Raw genomic sequence first — 20,001 nt, forward strand, 5'->3', positions numbered from 1 at the left:
GAGCTGCTGTAGATAGTGTTGCCAGTTGCTTGAAAAGACAAGAATAACGTCTAAGTACACAGATACCCTATTTATGCCTTGTAACACCAAGTTCATTGCTCTTTGAAATGCGGCTGGACAGTTTCTCATGCCAAAGGGGGCCCACAAGATATTGAAAGAGCCCGAAGGGAGTGATGAAGGCGGAGATGAGTTGAGCCTCTTTAGTAAGGGCGACCTGATAATACCCTTTTAATAAATTGAGCTTTGATACATACTTAGCAATACCCACTTCATTGATAAGGTCATCTACCCGAGGAAGAGGGTAGGCGTCTGGCACGGTTACGGCGTTCACTCTGCGGTAGTCTGTGCAGAAGCGGAGCTGACCGTCCTCCTTGGCAACGAGAAGACAGGGAGACGCCCATGGAGAACTGCTGGGGACGGCCAAACCCTGTTCGAGTAGATAGTCCACCTCCTTCATTTGCTCCCGCTTCTAAGGGTTGAGCCTGTATGGAGCCTGGCGAATAGGTGTCGTTCCGGGAAATAGCTGCACATCATGAGAGAGAACATTGCAAAGTTTTGGGTTGTCGCCAAAGATGGCGTTGAATTGGTTGATGAGTGATGCAATGTCCTGAGCTTGTGAGGGGGAGAGATGAGCAAGGTGTTGAAGGATGTAAGTTTTATCGCGTGTCTGTTGGGTGTGTTGTGGTGGTATTTGACATACACAAAGGGATAACAGTGTTATGACATACACGCGGAATATTAGATGAACAAACAGATCGGTAGTCAGGGGCAGGATTTGGTTTGGAGCCAGGTTCAGATGACTCAGTCGAGTCGAGTGAATCGGCACAGTGCTTGGCTGGAATGCAGGGGCTGGATGCTTACTTTTATATAGTTTTAAGAGGTTTACATGAATACGCTGAGTCGACTTGCGACGGTCAGGGGTGTTGATGACAATTGTCTCCTACTTTCTGCGAGATGTTATTGGTACCATGATACTTAATTTGCAAGGGTGATTTAGGGGCTGGAATGAAGGCAAGGATTTCATCACCCTCATTAAATGTTCTGATTTTAGCCTTCTTGTCAAAATTTATTTTCATGGTTTGTTGAGCGTGATTTAAGTTGTTTCGGGGAAATGATTGAACTTTAGATAGGGTTGCTTTTAAGTGATCTAGATAGTTAGTGACAGAGACAAGCTTATGAGTGGTTGAGTCTAGTAGCTTGTCTTTAACAACCCTTAGTGGCCCTCTCACTTTCCTTCCGAACAACAACTCGAAGGGAGAGACTCCTAAAGACTCATTAGGTGTTTCTCGGATGGCAAATAGCATGTAAGGAAGAGCGTCATCTCAATCGAGGTCTTGTTCGTGACAAAATTTACGTAGGAGATTTTCAATGGTTTGGTGGCACCTTTCTAGAGCTCCCTGTGACTGGGGGTGGTAAGCAGTAGACAGCGTTTGTGTGATGCCCAGCTCATTCAAGACTGCTTTAAATAGATCATTGGTGAAATTAGTGCCTGTCACTCTGGATCTCCTGAGGAATTCCGAACGTGGTGAACAATTGACGGAGCTTTGAGACAATAGTTTTAGAAGTGATGTTTTTGATGGGAAAGGCCTCAGGATACCTAGTTGTGGGATTAAGAATTGTTAGTATATATTGATTACCCTTTTTTGTTTTCGGCAGGAGACCAACAATGTCAATGACTATTTTTTGAAAGGGTTCCGAGGGAACAGCGATGGGCTGGAGGGATAGGGGGGAATAGTTTGGTTAGGTTTGCCTGCAACCTGGCAAGTATGACACGAGTTAACGTGATTTGATTTGACATCCTCCCAAAGTCCTGGCCAATAAAATTCTGTCGGGATCTTCTCATTTTCTTGATCCCCAAGTGGCCGGCAAAACTTTCATGAGCGATCTCAAGAACAGGTTGTCTTAGAACAGTTGGCAAGACTATCTGATGGTGTTAACCTTTTTGTTAGCTGTTTTTTTTGTGTTTTTGATTAAGGCGCGAACTGTTATCTCACGTCAGGTCCGATGTACCGTTGCCTGCTTTCTCCAGTTGATAGAAGTCGTGAGACAACACAATAGCCTTTTAGTTAAGTGATGTGAGTTATGTGTTGGCCGAGCGGTGCCGTTAAGTTCCTGAGTTCACTTAATTTACTCTCTCTGGTTGATTAAATGGTTGTATTGATTTTTAAATATATTCACAGAATAGTTACAGTATTTTGTGGACGAGTCGTAAGTCGTACGCACACTCCGAGAAGTCCTGTGCTCTCGTCCGCCGCCCGCTCTGTTCTGCCCCGTCGTCTCCCGGGACAGGAGCGGCCAGCGGCACCATGCTTGCTGAATCAACACCGTTCCCACGGCAAGTAGCACCTCCTAAGCACAACGTAGCATGTGTGTAACGTCCTGGCGCCGTTGGGCCATGGCGATACGACATACATTCACATGTACAGTCGACGCTAGAGAGTAGTGTCACGGTTTTCAGAATGTTTAGCCTGGTGGCGGTATCTGGCAACTATACCACTGTGACGCATTCACTGGTGATGTTAGTAACGCGTTTCAGTGTGTACCGTGTGTGTGTGACCGTGAAATTATAATATTGTATAATATTATAGTATATTATAATATAATGTGGTTAGAAATATACCAGATTACATGAATTCAATTTAGAAATGCGATAATGAATGCCTTCTACATGATGATGACGAGGTAAAACATCACGAACAGTCTGAAACACTTTTTCTTATTAAACTTTGAAAATACCGCGTGCAATGCTGTCCTTCACAGAGGCAGGCAGTGACTAATGCTCCTTACCATCAAACAGCAAATAGGCTTGAGGGTCTGCTTAACTCGCAGCCTTAATTCCCGTCACTATAAAGCCTCAAAGAAAATTCAGATCATCAAAAATCTAAAATCATTTCTCCGTGAAGATTACATAGTATCTAAGTATAAATACGTGTGTGTGTGCGTGTGTGTCGCTGACTAGCTGACCCCTTGTCGCTGATGGACGTCTCCCGTCCCCACCCAGCCTCTCTCTCTCTCTCTCTCTCTCTTTTTTCTCTCCCTCATTTTTTTTTAGGTATTAGAAATTATAAGTTTCCACAGCCACTGACGTGACAGCTCAACTGCAGTGCCTGCGGACATAAGGGCTTTAATAGAATACCGCTGCTCCAGCCAAGGCCCGCGGTCGACAAACCATCATGTGAACGTGTATAGCCTATTATTACGTATAAAAAAAAAAATTATAAAGAACAAGATCTCGGCTGTCAGAGATTTTGTTTTTAGTTAAAAGGCATAACAATCTCCCCTAATAAGTGCAGTAAATTTTTAAATGTATCACAGTTTGATAAACAACTTAGAATTGCTCTTGACTAAATTTGAACGAAACTAAAAGCTCGTGTCAAAATGTAGCGACAGAGCCTAAAGAAAAAATATTTATTAAGCGTTAGCGACGGGCACTTTTGATAAATATCTATCGTAAAATTATGTAGAGTGCACCTGTGACCACCGATCACCACAACACTACGATTTCGATAGGATATAATTTTAATGTCGCGTGGAGGGGTTGCCAGATGTCGCTTTCTGAACGAAACGTACTGGACTGTGACACTACTCTCTATAGCCGACTGTATGTTATAATATACACATTACATCGCTCGGTCACGGAAGAAGTCGCGACCTCGCGGCTCACCCGACCCTTAAAATCCGTGTACCTACCCATGTTACAGTCGCACAATGTGTACTAGTTAAACGAGGGCCTATTATGGTTGCATGTAAAAAAAATATATACAAGTCAGAGCCCGCCTAACGATACAACATCGGGAAATGCCAATGACAATAAAAATAATCATGGAAGTAACAATAAATGGGCAAAGTACATACAGGGCGAGGTAAACAGGGCTAGAGTCGTGGACGTGGAAGCTCAGCACTATTCCGAGAAAACAAAATAATAGCTCGAATAGTCATTTACAAGATACATCCTAGAAAAATAAATTTACTAAATTGTCATTAGGATACATGGTAATGGAGCTATTTGGTATAGTAATAAAAGGAAAAAAAATCCATGAAGAAGATTTGATACAAACTGAGTCTTCGAGTCACAATGCGTACGAACTCAGCGCGGTGGGGCAACTCTTGCCTGAAGATGGTTGTACAAAGTCAAAGCCCGCTTAACAAGGCAGAACAGGGGGATGACAATGATAAAAAGAAGCACCGGTATGATCAGTGATGGGTAATGTACACATGGGGCAAGGTAAACCGGTAGAGTCATGGACAGCCGACTCCAATCCCGAGAAATTTGAAAGGTTAGCTCGGAAAGGCTATTTGTCACATACTTCATCCTAGAAAAGGTGAGATTCACTAAACTGTCGATAGGATAGCCTGAGATGGCATTTGTGGCCGCAAATCCATGATGGACCTTCTCCGGAAAGGTCGTCAAATTGACAGAACGTAGGGAACAAGCCACCCGTACCGCCAGGTGACCTGCAACCTCTCTGTAAGTTGAACCTTCAGGACAGACCACTGTCACAAACACTGGTAGTGTGAAAAAGAAGTAGTGAAATCCGGAGAACCTCCTGTGGAAAAGTGATTTAGGGACGAAGTGATGATAGACAACTCTCTAGAGCTTTAGAAGCATCTGACTGGGTTAGCACCACTAACTCCTGATACTCCGTTTTTCAGGTCTACAGCACTATAAAAGAAAATCCTGTCACCAAGTTGTGAAATCACCGTTGTAACAAATCTCACTGAAATATATAAATCCAGCATAAATAGTTCAAGTAATTCCAGCATTAATAAACATCAAATTCAAAAGACAAATTTCCACCTATCCTCCGACCGGAACGAACGTGGATGACTGACATCAGTGATGTCAAAAATAATTCCCGTAACGGTTAATAGTGGTATGTCAAGGAAAAGGTAAGTAAGACTCGTCTGCGTACTTCCAAAGCTGAAAGGTATTCACATGCTGGATACAATAAAAGTTAGGGGCAGCATCTGCCCAAGGGTGGTTAAATCTGTCTTTGCAGAGAAAAATGTATGTTTCAAGCAGAAGCACATGAGGTTCAAGGTTAAAAGTACCTATCCCTATGCTAGTCTACACCCTCGACTATTACGATCCCAACAACTAAGAAGACTGACTGCCCTGCATCAACTCAGCAATAAAAAGAAAATAGTGAGCAAGAGTGAAAAGCATTATTCAAGCACTCCCCTCTCGCATGAAAAAGATGCAGGCAAAAGCTCAGGAACCAAATAAATTAGTAATTGCGAAGACGCAGGTTATAGTCGTGTGTTGGAAAGATAGACAAAGCATCGTCAGGCTGAGGCAAACAGGCGGTTCTCGCTGGTTCAACTAAAGTCGAATCGATGACCTCAGGCTGGGCGTGTGTCTTTTTGAGGCGATCACTATGCACAATTTCATATGAATTAAAAAAGAGAAAGCTCAAATTTGTGACCACTTAGTTGCCTAACTATCTGGCGTGGGCCCACGAATTTAGGGGACAACTTTGAATGTCTCTGGGACTCTAATCATAAAGTCATCCACTTTCGAGGAAACAGGGGAGGCACGCTTGTGTTGCTGCAAGCACATCCTGACTTCTCTATGAATATCTGTAAAAACCTTGAGTTGAACCTTAGAATAATCATCTACATTATATACAGGTGAATGAGAACTACTAAGCAGGTCATACGAGAGTCTCTTCTCAACCCCAAAAATTATGTAGTGGGGAGATTGTCCCGTTGACTCACAAACACTGCTGTTTATGCTTCCTGCAACATATGCTAACCAGTCCTCCCAGGTATGCTGAAGTCCGCTAACGACCGGGCGCAAGACATCTAAAATCTTCCTATTCGTGCGCTCAACAAGGCCGTTGCTGGGCCATGGCGATACGACATACATTCACACATTCACATGTTATAATATACACATTACAATGGGCTTCGGCCCAAGTAGCTTCATCCGAAACTTTACCTGGTCGAAACACTCAAAAAACCTGATCCTGCTCGTAGAAGGAGGGATAGCGAGTGATTTGGGTCTTTGGGAATGACTATTGTAAAACTTGGCCAAGGTGGAGTCTTCCCGCTGAGCCTCTGTAAGTACTTTATTTGTGAATAGCTGATTGACTTCAGCAAAGGAGTGACTGCCTCTAGAGGATGAAGGTGGTAATTGATCAGCCCTTCTAGATTGTGCACGAGTGGTCACACAAGCAGGAAATAGATAAGGTTGCAGTTTCTCAAGGTGGTCGGTGGGGTTTTGAGTTAACGTTTCGCTGATAACCAAAGGTGGAAGGACTGAACCTCCGGCCAAGTCATTAGTTCGTAGGAATTCAGAATTGGGAATTGGCAAGGATGAGTCGTCACTTACTCCCACTATCACTTCTTTTTACGAGGGGACTATCAAGGTGTACTCTGGCTAAGGGAATGGAAAAGGGTTGATGAAAATCTTTGATGTACATCTTGTCACCTGTATTAACACTGCTCTATATCTGGGAATGCTGACTTCAATGGGAATGCTGACTTCAATATGATTGATTGAGCGGAGGCAGTCTCTTACGATTCTGACCTTATGAACATTATTGGGGTCAAGGTGAACAGTCCCTGTTGATCTAAAAGGCTTAAAGGGATCGTTAGGTGGAGTGGCTGTGAGGGGAACTTGAAGAGAAGCCACTGGTTTTGAAAATTGGGCTTTAGCTGCTGCTTTGCATTTGGGATTAGGACAGTTCTTTATGAGGTGGCCCGGTTGTTTGCAAAATGAACAGAAGAGATCTGTCTGGGAACCACTACCTACTGGCTTAACCGACCCTGAAACACCTGCGCCTGACTTTACAGTACAGTTGATGCAGCCTCTGCTTTTCTCTCTCCCGAGGAGGCAGGACGACTACTAAAAAAAATAATCAGGGAAAAAACGTCGGCTAACTGGGCGGCTTTGATTAAGTCTGTTTCCTCCTTGTTGGTGATGTGGAGCATTACAGAATATGGTAACTTCCTTTTGAACTCCTCCAGTGCTACAATATTAACAAGCTCGTCAAAAGTTATTATAGCGGCTGATTTGAGCCAACGGCGAAGAGCCCGAAGCTTTTGAGATGCAAACTTCAAATACGTCTGGTGAGGAGTTTTAGACATCTTGCGGAAGGCTTGTCGGTAGCCCTTGGTTGTTATGGAATAGGCTGCCAAAACTCCTTTTTTAACGAAGTCATAATCAGTGTTGTTTTCGAGACCGTTCAAGATAGTTAAAGCTTTAGGAGCGAGTTTAGATTTAAGCAGCCATGTCCAGTCTTCCCTAGGAAGGTCGAAGTGTTCAGCTGAGCTTTCGAACTCGCCAAAGAAAGTCTCTGGATCTTTATCAGAGAACTGAGGGAGTAAAGGTAGGTATTTAGTGATCTTTGTTTCATGCCGAGGCTGAATAGTGGATTTTAATTGGAACAATTTCAATTCATGCTCCCTTTTTCTTTTTTTTTCTTTTTCTTCCCTCCACTGCATTTGCGCATATTCTTTCTCTTGCTTTTCATATTCTAGTTTCATCTGCAGAGATTGCATTTTTACTTTCTCGATCTCCAACAGAAGGCTTGAGTCTTGAGGTGGACTGGGACAGGGGTTTTCTTCCCCAAGATGAGCTAAAATGAGGGTTCTTTATTCCTCTTTTCGAATGTCAGAAGGGAAAGAGATACTAAAGTTCTGAGCGATATATTTTGTCATTTTTTGTCATTTTGGTCTCTTTCAGCTCAGCGACCGACGGGTTACCGACAAATTCATCCAAGTTGAGAACGTGCGCCATGATGAATCAAGTTGCTAATGCAAGGAAGCTTTATGAACGTGATGAGATGTCGGGGAATCAACCTTAAGTACTTCCGAGTCCTTACCCAAAGTTAATTAGTGACAAGTTTCGTTGACTTCGAGTCGAGTTAGGATTAAGTTTAACTTAGAATTGAAGTTAGTAAGACTGACAAGAGTCAAAACGATTGAAGTTAAAGTGTGACTCGTATTTAGGAGAGTCGAGTCAATTGACTCGGGATAAAGCTAGTTAAGCGAGATGCCTCGAGGTGAGGGGAGCGACTCCTAAGTGTGTGTTTTTGAAGAGTTGAATGTTAGCTCTAAATCGATACCCCGAGCGATTTAACAAGAACTAACATAAGTACTCTTAAGAGTTTGAGGACTTGAACTCTACTTTCAAGCTTAAAGATTTGATTTGGAACGTCGCTGGTTCCGATAAGTTAGTCTCAGTCTCGAGTTTGGGGTGAAAGGTAAAATCATGAGGAATAATCCGACGCGACGTCAACACTTATACCTCTTACCGTGAGCACGTGCGGAGATGTCTAATGCCTCTACACCAGGCCTTTGTGTAATGAAAATTTTAAAGGCACAACTCGCACGATCACCAACAAGAATGTGAACAACCAGAAACACTCCAGGCTGAAAGTGTAACAAAGTGTAAGTTATGTGTAAATCCCGGTCAGTTGCCCAAATGTTATGAATACAGCTAACTGACGTCCAGGGGTTGATTTGTGTTGAAAAGATAGCTAACTGTGACATAACATAATTGTAAGGTTAAGTGAAATCAAATGGTACAATTTTACTTATTAAAACTTACCCTAATAAGACAATGAATTAATTGACATCTCTTATTAAAACTTACCCTAATAAGACAATGAATTAATTGACATCAGAAGAGAACAAAGATAGCTAACTGTGACATAACAATTGTAAGGTTAAGTGAAATCAAATGGTACAATTTTACTTATTAAAACTTAAACCTAATAAGACAATGAATTAATTGACATCAGAAGAGAACATATGACAAAATAGGCAATGACAAGAGTAAGTGGCTTAGTTCACTGAGGTTATTAGTTATAGTTGTAATTTTAAATGAGGAACTAAGTATGAGAATTATACTTGAGGAACCAAATAAGAATTACAATTGTGGAACGAAATAATAGCTCACCGAGGTGTTTAGTTTCGAGTTAGGATTACACATAAGGAATACAAATATATATATATATATATATACACGTGAGAATGAGTATGTGGATAGATGTGTGTATATAAGTGTGTCTCAACCCCTTGGTGAATCCTGGTTAGCTCACAAGTGAAGAGTCCTTGCGTCCTCGGGAAGTGAGCTGCCTTTGGTTGAGACTGCCGGGATTAGCAGCTGGAGGTACATTTATAACCTCGGCGGACGAGACGAGTCCGCGAAGTGTGAGGCTTCGTGACATTCAATTGAATGATGGGTGAAGTTTCGATGTGGAGTCACGAGTCCTCGAGTGAATGCGCTGGTGCCGCTGGAGCTTCGAGGATTCGTGCGTTAGTTAGTTATTGGTGAAGTGGTGATGTTTGATGGCGCGCTTCGAGCTCGAGTTAGACGAGCGTACCATAACATTAGACTTTTATAATACTGATCCAAGATTTTCCTAGATTTCCCCAAATTTGTCAGTTTCCCTAGATTTGTCACTAGAATTGATGAAATTTCCCAATCTAGTGTCATTTCCCCAAAATGTGGGAGCCCTGTACTTCACCCTCGCGCCTACCCAGCCCGCGTCAAAAGTTGCACCGTGTAGCAGGCCCTAAACAGTGCCCAAAATACGTAGCTGCGCCTCATGTAGCAGCTTCAACATTAATCCTTCATTATACATATGAGTGTCTTACGCAAATTGCGTCTTAGGTGTCTGCACTGTGCACATAAATATGCGCCGTTACAAGCGTCACGGCCATGCCTGCTGCTCACGAATCTTTGCTCTTGCCGCCTGCGGTGCAGCCCTACCGCTGCTGCCTGCCTGTTTTATTTATTTATATATATATATATATATATATATATATATATATATATATATATATATATATATATATATATATATATATATATATATATAATTTCCTGCATGAATAACTATCTACTGCTGTGTATGGTTCTTGTGTCAATGGGTTGTATTATAAGATTTCGTCGCCCAAGAGCACATATTTGACAAGGCTTTCGTAAGAGTTGTGGGCATTTGCAGGAGTAGTTTTGGTAGTTTGAGCCTTCTTCTGTGCCATGAACCTGAAGAAACACTCATTAGAACCCGACTGACCCCCTCTTTGACCTTTAGAAATAGCTGATGTGAGAAGCGAAAGTGTCTTATATAATACCGACCCATGTTCAAACTTCTCCCAGGGGTAGGCAGCTATAGTAGGCTAAGCAGGGCAGTAGGCAATGCTCCGGTGCGGTCTTCGTTATTAATTAGCTGCATTTTCTTGTGACTTCTTGGCTTGTTTAGTGGCAGACAGTTTGTTCCTGCTTTGTAGACGATTTATTTTGGCTTTGACGTCATGAGAAACGCCAAAGATTTTACCGTTTACCGTTGATGAGGTTTCAGGCCTTGCTTCGCCACTGCCGGTGCGCGCTCTTTTTCTCAAACATCGTAGTGAGTGTCGCCCACTGATCTCTAATATAACTGGATTGGTTGACTCCGTGCAAATCCTGAAGCCCGCAGCCGCCATCTTAAAATCAGCAACAGATAGAATCATCGGCATACAGTTTAAAATCAACTCCATGCTTTCTTAGCAAATGTGAAAGTCCGATAGTATACACACATAATAAGATTGGACCCAGTAGCCTACACTTCCCTGGGGGACTCCTCTTTGCAAAATTTTATGAGCTGAGAACGATTTACCTATTTGCACACAGTAAGTTCTGTTTTCAAGGCAGCTCCTCAGATAATCCAGCGCACCACCCACAATTCCAACATTTTTACAATCCTGAAGCAATGAACCGCTCCACCGTGTCAAACGCAGCACTCAAGTCTAACAAAATCAGAAAACCACACTTCCCTTCATCCATGAATATACAAGTAGACTGTTTACCACCGAACAGAGTAGTTACTATTGAGTAAAGCCTCCTGTAACTGTAAGCAGATCGATTATCCTGTAAAGCCTGCACCACTAGCAGATGCTCCATAAGCTGATCTAAGATCACATTTTCAAATATCTTGGGTAGAAACGTCAAGTTGGATACCGGTCTAAAGGAACTTAAACACTGTGGATCCAGATTACCCTTGACGATAGGTTTCACAATCGCCGCTTTCTCACTCTCCGGAAAAATCTTGTTTTCGGTGCTAGTGTTAATCATCACAGTCATAATATTTAAGAAATCACTAAAGTTTCCACTCTTAATGATGTCACTTATCGGCAAGGGATCATTATCACACTACGTCAGTTTCACCCTAGCTGTGTACGATATAGTTTTCACCACAGCCACATCCACTTGTTGAAAGCTTGTTAACTTATTAATTTCAGGGAGTGGAGTTTCCAAAGTGGATCTATGGTAACCGTCGGCTTTAAAGTTCCTGATAACCTTCTCAAGTTTCTTATCAAAAAAATCTAGAAACACATTTGCCAGCACTTCATCCGAGAATCCATCCGGAAGCTTGTTAACTTTTCTGTTTCCAGCCAAACTGTCAACCACCTTATATGGTTTATTGATGTTAGGCCCTGCCTCCACAACCTTATTCCGGTGGTATGCTCTTTTTCGTTTTATCACAAGCCGGTTTACTTTTTCTTGCCTTCTGATATGCTCTTCTTGCCTCGTCTGTTTTAATTAAGGTGTTTCAGAGTCTAGCCACCACGAGTTTCTATATACCTACTAAGTTTATGTATGTATTTGCTCATGTTTCCGGAGAATGCAGTACGTGGATTATTACAAGAAAATAATTATATCTTACGAGTATTATTTTCCACATATTATTATCTATCCTTCAATGTTTGTTTGCTTGTATACGTACTTCAAGAACGTATTATTGTCGTGAGAGAGAGAGAGAGAGAGAGAGAGAGAGAGAGAGAGAGAGTTAATTCGTTGGTGACTTGCTTTATGCACATTAAGATGTATCTACTACGCCCTCCTCCACCTCCTCCTCCTCCTCCTCCTCCTCCTCCTCAGTGACCTGTCCGTATCCAGACACCAGAATACTGGCCTGCTCAGTGACCTGTCCGTATCCAGACACCAGAATACTGGCCTGCTCAGTGACCTGTCCGTATCCATTGAAGGACAAACAAGGCGAGATCAGAGTCGCTGGTAATGGAACGCGCACGGCACGTGTAGGCATTCAGTACCGTATAACACCCACACACACTCATTCAAATACTATAGTATTTCCATTTTGTATAAATACCCCGACACTGGACAACGTCGTATTCCAACGTGTCCAGTGTCGCGGTATTTATACAAAATCTTTGTTATTATCCTAAAACCGAAACAATGTCAACACTATGATCTTATTAGATTATCCAATCATTTAATTAAATTCATTTAAAAGTATTAAGTAGCTGACATATGAGAGGAAGCGAGAAGTCTTGAGAGTGTGTGGCAGATATGTGGGGCGGTACTGACCCGCATAGGCCTACACCCCACCGGGCAGTTTCAAATGGAAATACTATAGTACCTTTTGGATAAATTTACTGATAGATAGAAAGGTTTTAAGAAACGTGAGAAATACAGCGCGGTTTGGTGCAAGATGTTCCGGGCTCGAAGAGAAATTGTACTAGAGCTTTGGCCCGAAGAACCGCTGGTGACCGAGAGAACCTGCCGGGGTTGAGTTAGCCTGGAGTTGGGGGGGATGGGGAGGAGGGCAGGCCGAAGATAGGGGAGTTACGCCGGGGGGAAAGGATGAGGATGGGGAGGCCGACGATAGGGGAGTTACGCCGGGGGGAAGGATGGAGTGGAGGAAGGATGTGGAGGGGGAGGGGTGGCTTCCTCAACAGGAACGAGCTCAGTAGAGCATATCGTGGACATTATTGTAGATTGTCCTCGTCAGTGTCATGGATTCCGTCAACTGGAACGAGCTCAGTACTGTAATCTAAGTCATCTGTATCCTTGACCTCCTCGACGGGATGCTGCTGCTCCGAGCTGGATGATGTAACCTACTTGTAATGTTTAGTAGTCAACATAAAATGCATAATTAAATTAAATCACCTTGGGCAGTGCTTGAACAGAAATTAGCAATTTGTGTTTGAAGTGCATTTTATGTTGACTACTTAACATTTTATTGTTACTACTTACCATTTTTGTTGACTACTTAACATCACAAGTAGGTTACATCATCCAGCTCGGAGCTACCCAGCCAGAAGGGGGAAGTGGAGTCGCTGGGACTAAGCTACCGTGAGTGGCCTTGCCCAAATGAATAGACTTTAGTTTGATAAAAGATCCTCCTCCTTCTTCCTCCTCGTCTTCCTCTTCCTCTTCCTTTTTCCCCTCCTCCTCCTTCTCCATAAGAAGAAAAAGAAGAAGAAGAAGAAGAAGAAGAAGAAGAAGAAGAAGCGGCGTACCTCAAAGATCAGTGCTGGGCCCCATGCTCTTCTTAATTTATGTTAATGCTATCGATCATGGGCTCACTTGCAAAGTATCAAAATTTGCTGATGACACAAAAATTCTTAGTAAAGTAATTGCGACACTCGACGAAGAAGCTTTACAATCAGATCTAGATCGACTTGCGGAACCCATACTGGCGATCAGATAGAAGGTCAGAAGTGGATAGGCGCTTTTGAAACTTCCGGTTAAGGATTGATTCAAAAGCTTTAAATAGGCAGGAAAGTAAAGCTATAGGGAGGTAGTTTCAGGGATTGAAACGGTCACCCTTCTTAGGCACAGGCTGTATGAAGGCATACTTCCAGCAGGAAGGAAAGGTAGATGTTGACAGGTAGAGGCGAAAGAATTTGTCCAGGCAGGGTGTCAGCATGGAGGCACAGTTTTTAAGTAGTACAATAGGAGGCACTCCATCAGGTCCATAAGCCTTCTGAGAGTTGAGGTCAGGGAGGGCATAGAAAACATCACTCTTAAGAATCTTAATAACAGGCATAAAGGAGTCAGAGGGGGGATGAGTAGGAGAAATATGCCCAGAATCGTCCAGAGTGGAGTTGTTACAGAAAGTGAGAGAAGAGTTCAGCCTTAGAGATAGATGAGACGGCGGTGCTGCTGTCAGGTTAAGGAGAGGAGGGAAAGATGAAGAAGTGAAATTGGAGAAGATATTTTTGGCTAGGTGCCAGAAGTCACGGGAAGAATTAGAAAAAGCAAGGCTTTGGCATTTTCTATTTATGAAAGATGTTTTGGTAAATCGTAGAATATATTTGCCACCATTGTTTATATATATATATATATATATATATATATATATATATATATATATATATATATATATATATATATATATATATATATATATATATATATATATATATATATATATATATATATATATATATATATATATATATATATATATATATATATATATATATATATATATATATATATATATATATATATATATACGTATATATCATGATTTCATTATTCAAGGAATAGCCCGTGGAAAAATACCGCGGGAGTCCCCGCTATTTTGATTGGGAGAGCGGGAAGTAGTCACAGGACAGGCGGAAAAACTAGAAGGCGGGAACAGCGCGCTTTTCAAATCATATTCGTTATTACTGCCAAAGCTGAGCTATGTGTGGGATGCATGAACCACTATTTACCTAGTGCATGTGTTTTGTTATTAATAAATAATAAATCCATAGCCGTTAGGGCGTTTTAGCGTAAGTGTTGCACAGAAAACGAGGTGTCACTGTGGCGAGAGCTGGCATCTTGACCGCGGCCGGGGCGCTGGGCATTGTGGGTCCCGCCGCCATCTTCCAACCAGACTCCAACGCGACTAGACGTTCCTCACCAACTTCCTGCGCCACGCTGTTCATCGTGGTGGTCTTTCCAGCATTGTAGTATTCACAAGTCAGTGAGACTGTGTACTACAGGTGAGAGACGCCCGTGGGAGGTAAGGAGGGCACGGTGTGTTGCAGAGAGGAACGAGAGAGGACGGAAGAAGGACTTCAGGGCTCCAGACCACGAGGTAGATCAGGTGTGGCTCCCGCTTCCCCCCACCTACAGCTAAGTAATCTATTTGCATAGGATGTTTTAAGACAGCTAGCTAGGTTGCTGTGTGCCTGGGATTAATTCATTATTCTTAATTTCCACCGAGTTTCTTGTTGCTTTAAATAAACTTAAGAGCAGGTTCATCTGGTCTTTGCTTAACCTATGGTAGTGTGACTTATCAGATATATATTTAAATAATAAGTGACTAGGAGGGGCTGTGAGTCTGAAAACTCAATCTTCAGATACTTTATTTTATATTTTTTATTGCTTAGAATTTACGGGATTTTCGGAAGTCCAGACCTTTCAAGAACCCCACATAAAATGGCGCCCGAACAGGGACAGACCTCACACTCCATAGGCGAAGTATTGGCTGTTAGGCTCGAAGTATTTATCTCGCAAGATGTCTATATCACAATGGAAAATTTAAGCGGAAGAGTTAGGGTACAATGCTAAGGAAGCCAGAGAGTATATAATCAAAAAGCAAGAGAAAGCGAGAGAGCGAGAACGAGAGCAACATCAGCTAGAATTACGGAAACTGGAAGCTGAGAGAGAGCGAGAAAAGGAGACCCATGCAGTAAAAATGGCCGAGCTAGCGGTGAATAATGGGAATGGTAATAACTCTCAGAATAATAAAGTAGTTTCTCCAAAGCTAAAGCTTAATCATTTCAAAGATGGTGACAAGATATAAATATTTATTGAGCGGTTTGAGGAAGCCGCTAACTTAATGCAGTATGATGAGGTCACCAAGCGTGTGCAATAGGCGCACCTAACAATACCATAGCCGATCCAGGATTCAGGACGTTTCCTAAGTTAAAGAAGGTAATGTTATACTTGTATTTCGTAAAGTATCCTTATAACCAAAATCTAGCTAAAATTATGAGTATTCTTTTTTTTAACACAACATTCAATAAACAACAGAACAATAATATGAAAATACGTATAGCCACCGTTGCCAGATTGTCGTACTCAGAGCATAGTATTTAACGGTGTTTGACGCCTAACTATTGCCAAGAAACATCAGAATCTTACTCTTTTAACGATAACTATAAATTAGTTTCGTTTTTGGAGCCCAAAAGACAGTTTTGGGGCAGGAAGTTGGGAAATATAATCGGCTGAGTATGACAATCTGGCAATAATCTGTGGCCGAGGCAGCAGCAGCTTGCCATATTGCGGGTATCAGATACCTAAAATAGCATACTTTTACTGCGTAAAGCAGGTTATGTCACTTATTGTGACTTCGTGAGCTTTCATATTTATCTATTTGTGTATATTTCATGGTGGCAAAACTTAAATTACTAGTTTCATTTTTACTAGTGACACGAATTTGTGACTTTATCACAATAGAATTTCATTCTAATAAGTGAATCAGACTCCACAGAAATATTACCAGTGTGTGTATGAATGAATACAAAGATAAGCACATACTTTGATTTACCTCTAGGATGTCTCGTGGATCATTAATAAATAAAAACAAAATATCCGGCTAAGCTACTCTTTAGCCATTACCTTTGATGGCGAACAAAAAACAGTCCCTCCGCCAAGTTTGTACCCCACATTTGGTAATGTCAGGTGCGCCTATTCATGAGTCTTTTTGAAGGTAAAGATTTGGAGGTGATTCATAGACTGGATGATAACTCTCGTGAGTATAAAGATATGAAGGAGGCATTATTGGCAGATTATGGAATGTCTGTTGATGATTTAAAGAATCAGTTTTCCTCTGCCTCCATAAATGACGATGAGACACCAATTCAATTTGCTGCTCGCCTCAAGGGGTACTTAGATCAATGGCTCAAGAAAGACGGTGCTGAGGAGACAGTTGAAGGTGTGAAGGACCTAATATTGCGTGCGCAGTACGTAAAATCCTGCCCAGATGAATTAGTCACGAGGCTCAAGATAGACAAAGTGAAAAAATTGGAAGTTATGAAGGAAATGGATGATTCCTATTTCGAGGCCTGCGGTAGGACGAAAAGACCTGTAGTTAAAAGCAATAACATGCCGAGTGAAGTCCCTAGAAAGATTGGTTCAGGCGTCGCCACCCCCATGGTGCGATCAGCCGCCCGTGGCCTTCAGCCAAAAGTAACCAACATTATGCACCGCGTCCGAAGACTGGAAGTTATGGGTCGCGACCGTATCAGGGTAATAAGTGGCACAAAAATGCTGCAGTAAGACAAGAAAGTGCTACGCAGCATGGTAATTATGGTAGAAATCAGGGTTCGCCACCACCTGTGCCTTCCGTGAACGGCCAGTCTCGCGATGAGGTGCAGAATCCATGACTAGTGACCGGAACAGCCACAAATCAGTACGATGATCGGTTGAATTTGATTAAAGGTTGGGCAGGAGACCGAGAGGTTACGGTGATGAGGGATAGTGATTCTACCATTTGTACACTGAGGCACAGCTTAGCTAGGAGCCATGAATTCATAGGCAAACGTAGAAAAATATGGCTGTTGAATAGCGCGCCAGTGAAAGCTCCTGAAGTCAAGATAAAAGTCAAGTCACACAGGCTGGATCATGGCGGTGACACTCGAAACACCGCTCTATGATTTAGTGACTGGCAACATTCCCGGAGCTACTAACGGGGTAGGTAAAAATGCAGTCACTCAAACACCTAACGCGGTGTTGGAGCCAGAGGATTTTGGGGAAAGTGAAAGGGTACAAGGAGAAGGTGAGCCTCAGATGGGTGCAGCAGCAGTGACCCGAGCAGGTGCTAAGCATAAGAGTACTGTTAGGCCTCTCATGGTTACATCTCTTGGAGATCTAACTAACAGCGAGGACGTAAGGAAGGAGGTGGAGAGAGACGACACCCTGCACGGCGTACGCAAACGTTTGCAGGAAAACAGTGTCATACAGCTGAACGACAACCGCGTCAGTTTTATCAAGCAGCGTGGCTTGATATATAGGCAGATTATCTCTCCCTCGGCTGATAGGAAATTGCAGTTAGTTGTGCCTGCGAGATACAGAGAGGCTGTTCTCAAGTTAGGTCACAGTACTACTCTAGGCGGTCACATGGGAAGAACCAAGACACTCGCTCGCGTACAAGCACATTTTTATTGGCCAGGGATAGGCCAGGAGGTAGCTAGATTCGTGAGGTCGTGCGATGTGTGTCAAAAGACTATAGATAGGGGTAGGGTAAAGCCTGCTCCCTTACATCCACTGCCCATTATTGATTCTCCCTTTGAAAGAGTAGCGGTAGATTTGGTGGGGCCGATCGAGCCCCGAGCCAGCGATGGCTCCCGGTATATTCTTACGCTTGTAGATTTTGCCACGCGTTGGGCAGAAGCAGTGCCGCTGAAGAATATTGAAACGCAAACTGTGGCTGAAGCTCTCATGACTATAGTTTGCCGAGTAGGTATACCCAGACAAATACTGAGTGATCGAGGTACTCATTTCACCTCAGGGATGATGGAGGAAGTACTACGTCTGCTAGCGTGCAAAGGGTTACGCACCACGCCCTACCATCCCATGGGGAATGGACTGTGTGAACGTTTTAACGGCACACTTAAGAAAATGCTTAAACGCATGGCTGCCGAACAACCCAAGGAATGGCCTAGGTACCTGGCTCCTTTGTTGTTCGCGTACAGAGAAGCGCCACAGAGCTCCACCAGGTTCTCCCCGTTTGAGCTAATGTATGGTTGGTCGGTTAGAGGTCCGCTTCAGTTACTGAGAGAGCTGTGGGATGACAATATTCCGGACCCGGAGGTCAAGACCACATACCAGTGCGTGTTAGATTTAGGTGACAGGCTGAGAGAGACCTGTAACATTGCTAAGGAGGAGTTACTCAAAGCAAAACAAGTACAGAAAAGTTACTACGACAGGAAGGCAAAGTTGCGTAAGCTCAGTGTAGGAGAACAGGGCCTAGTTTTGCTTCCCACAGCGAGCAACAAGCTGTTAGCTCAGTGGAAGGGACCTTACGAGGTTCAGGAGAAGGTTAATGACCTTAATTATATTCTCCTGGTTGACGGACACCCAAAACGCTTCCATATCAACATGTTGAAACAATACTACCGGCCAGATGTAGCCAAAGGTTGCTTGCGAGAAAGTGAGTATGATGATGAGAAGGTGAGGTGTCTAGAGTTAGTTAAAGCTCACTATTCTCAACCTCAGATCGTAGATGTCGGAGCGGCAGTAGTAAAGTACATAGAGGGACAAGCCAACGTTGGGGCGGACTTCTTGTCGCGTCTGGTAGCAGATTAAGATGACCAAAGTGGACAGGTTAGGTGGCTCGGAGACTTTATATTCTGATCTTGGGACCTTAAGATTCAGCTGAGTCGAGGAACCAAGTGACGAAAGTGTTCAGATAAGGTGGTTCCGAGGATGATTGGCAGAGAGTTCTGCCGCATGCTTAAAATTTAAGTTGCATGTTATGGTGAATGGTGTGATAATGTAGGAAAAATTAGGCAGATAGCCAGGAATTTATATAATAAGTTACACCATTTTTACACCTACCTACAGCTACTCCACATCTGTCCCACCTACACTATGTATACATACATAACACCACTTACATATTGTGAATATATGTGGCGAAGTTTGCCAAGCCCGCTCTAAAAGGTACTGGCGCCTCGCTAGGGAGTTTTCCCTCTAGTTTGAGTAGTAACCTAAATGTTGAGGTTTTTCACTCACAGGCGAACCGTCAATTACCTGAGCAGAGGTTAACTGACATACACCACAGTATGAGAGATTGTGTGAAAAGTGTGAGAACGTTGTCAGGAACATGCTAATCTGTAGGTGCAGGTGTAGGGCATGTTACCAGTGTTGGCAGCGTATCACAGTTAAAAAACTTTTCTCTGAAGACAAAAGTTTTCTTAAAGGGGGGGCGAAATGTCATGATTTCATTATTCAAGGAATAGCCCGTGGAAAAATACCGCGGGAGCCCCGCCATTTTGATTGACAGAGCGGGAAGTAGTCACAGGACAGGCGGGAAAACTAGGAAGGCGGGAACAGCGCGCTTTTCAAATCATATTCGTTATTACTGCCAAAGCTGAGCTATGTGTGGGATGCATGAACCAATATTTACCTAGTGCATGTGTTTTGTTATTAGTAAATAATAAATCCATAGCCGTTAGGGCGTTTTAGCGTAAGTGTTGCACAGTAAACGAGATGTCACTGTGGCGAGAGCTGGCATCTTGACCGCGGCCGGGGCGCTG

Source organism: Eriocheir sinensis, chromosome 13 (genome assembly GCF_024679095.1).
Source record: "Eriocheir sinensis breed Jianghai 21 chromosome 13, ASM2467909v1, whole genome shotgun sequence".
Classification (NCBI taxonomy): Eukaryota; Metazoa; Arthropoda; class Malacostraca; order Decapoda; family Varunidae; genus Eriocheir; species Eriocheir sinensis.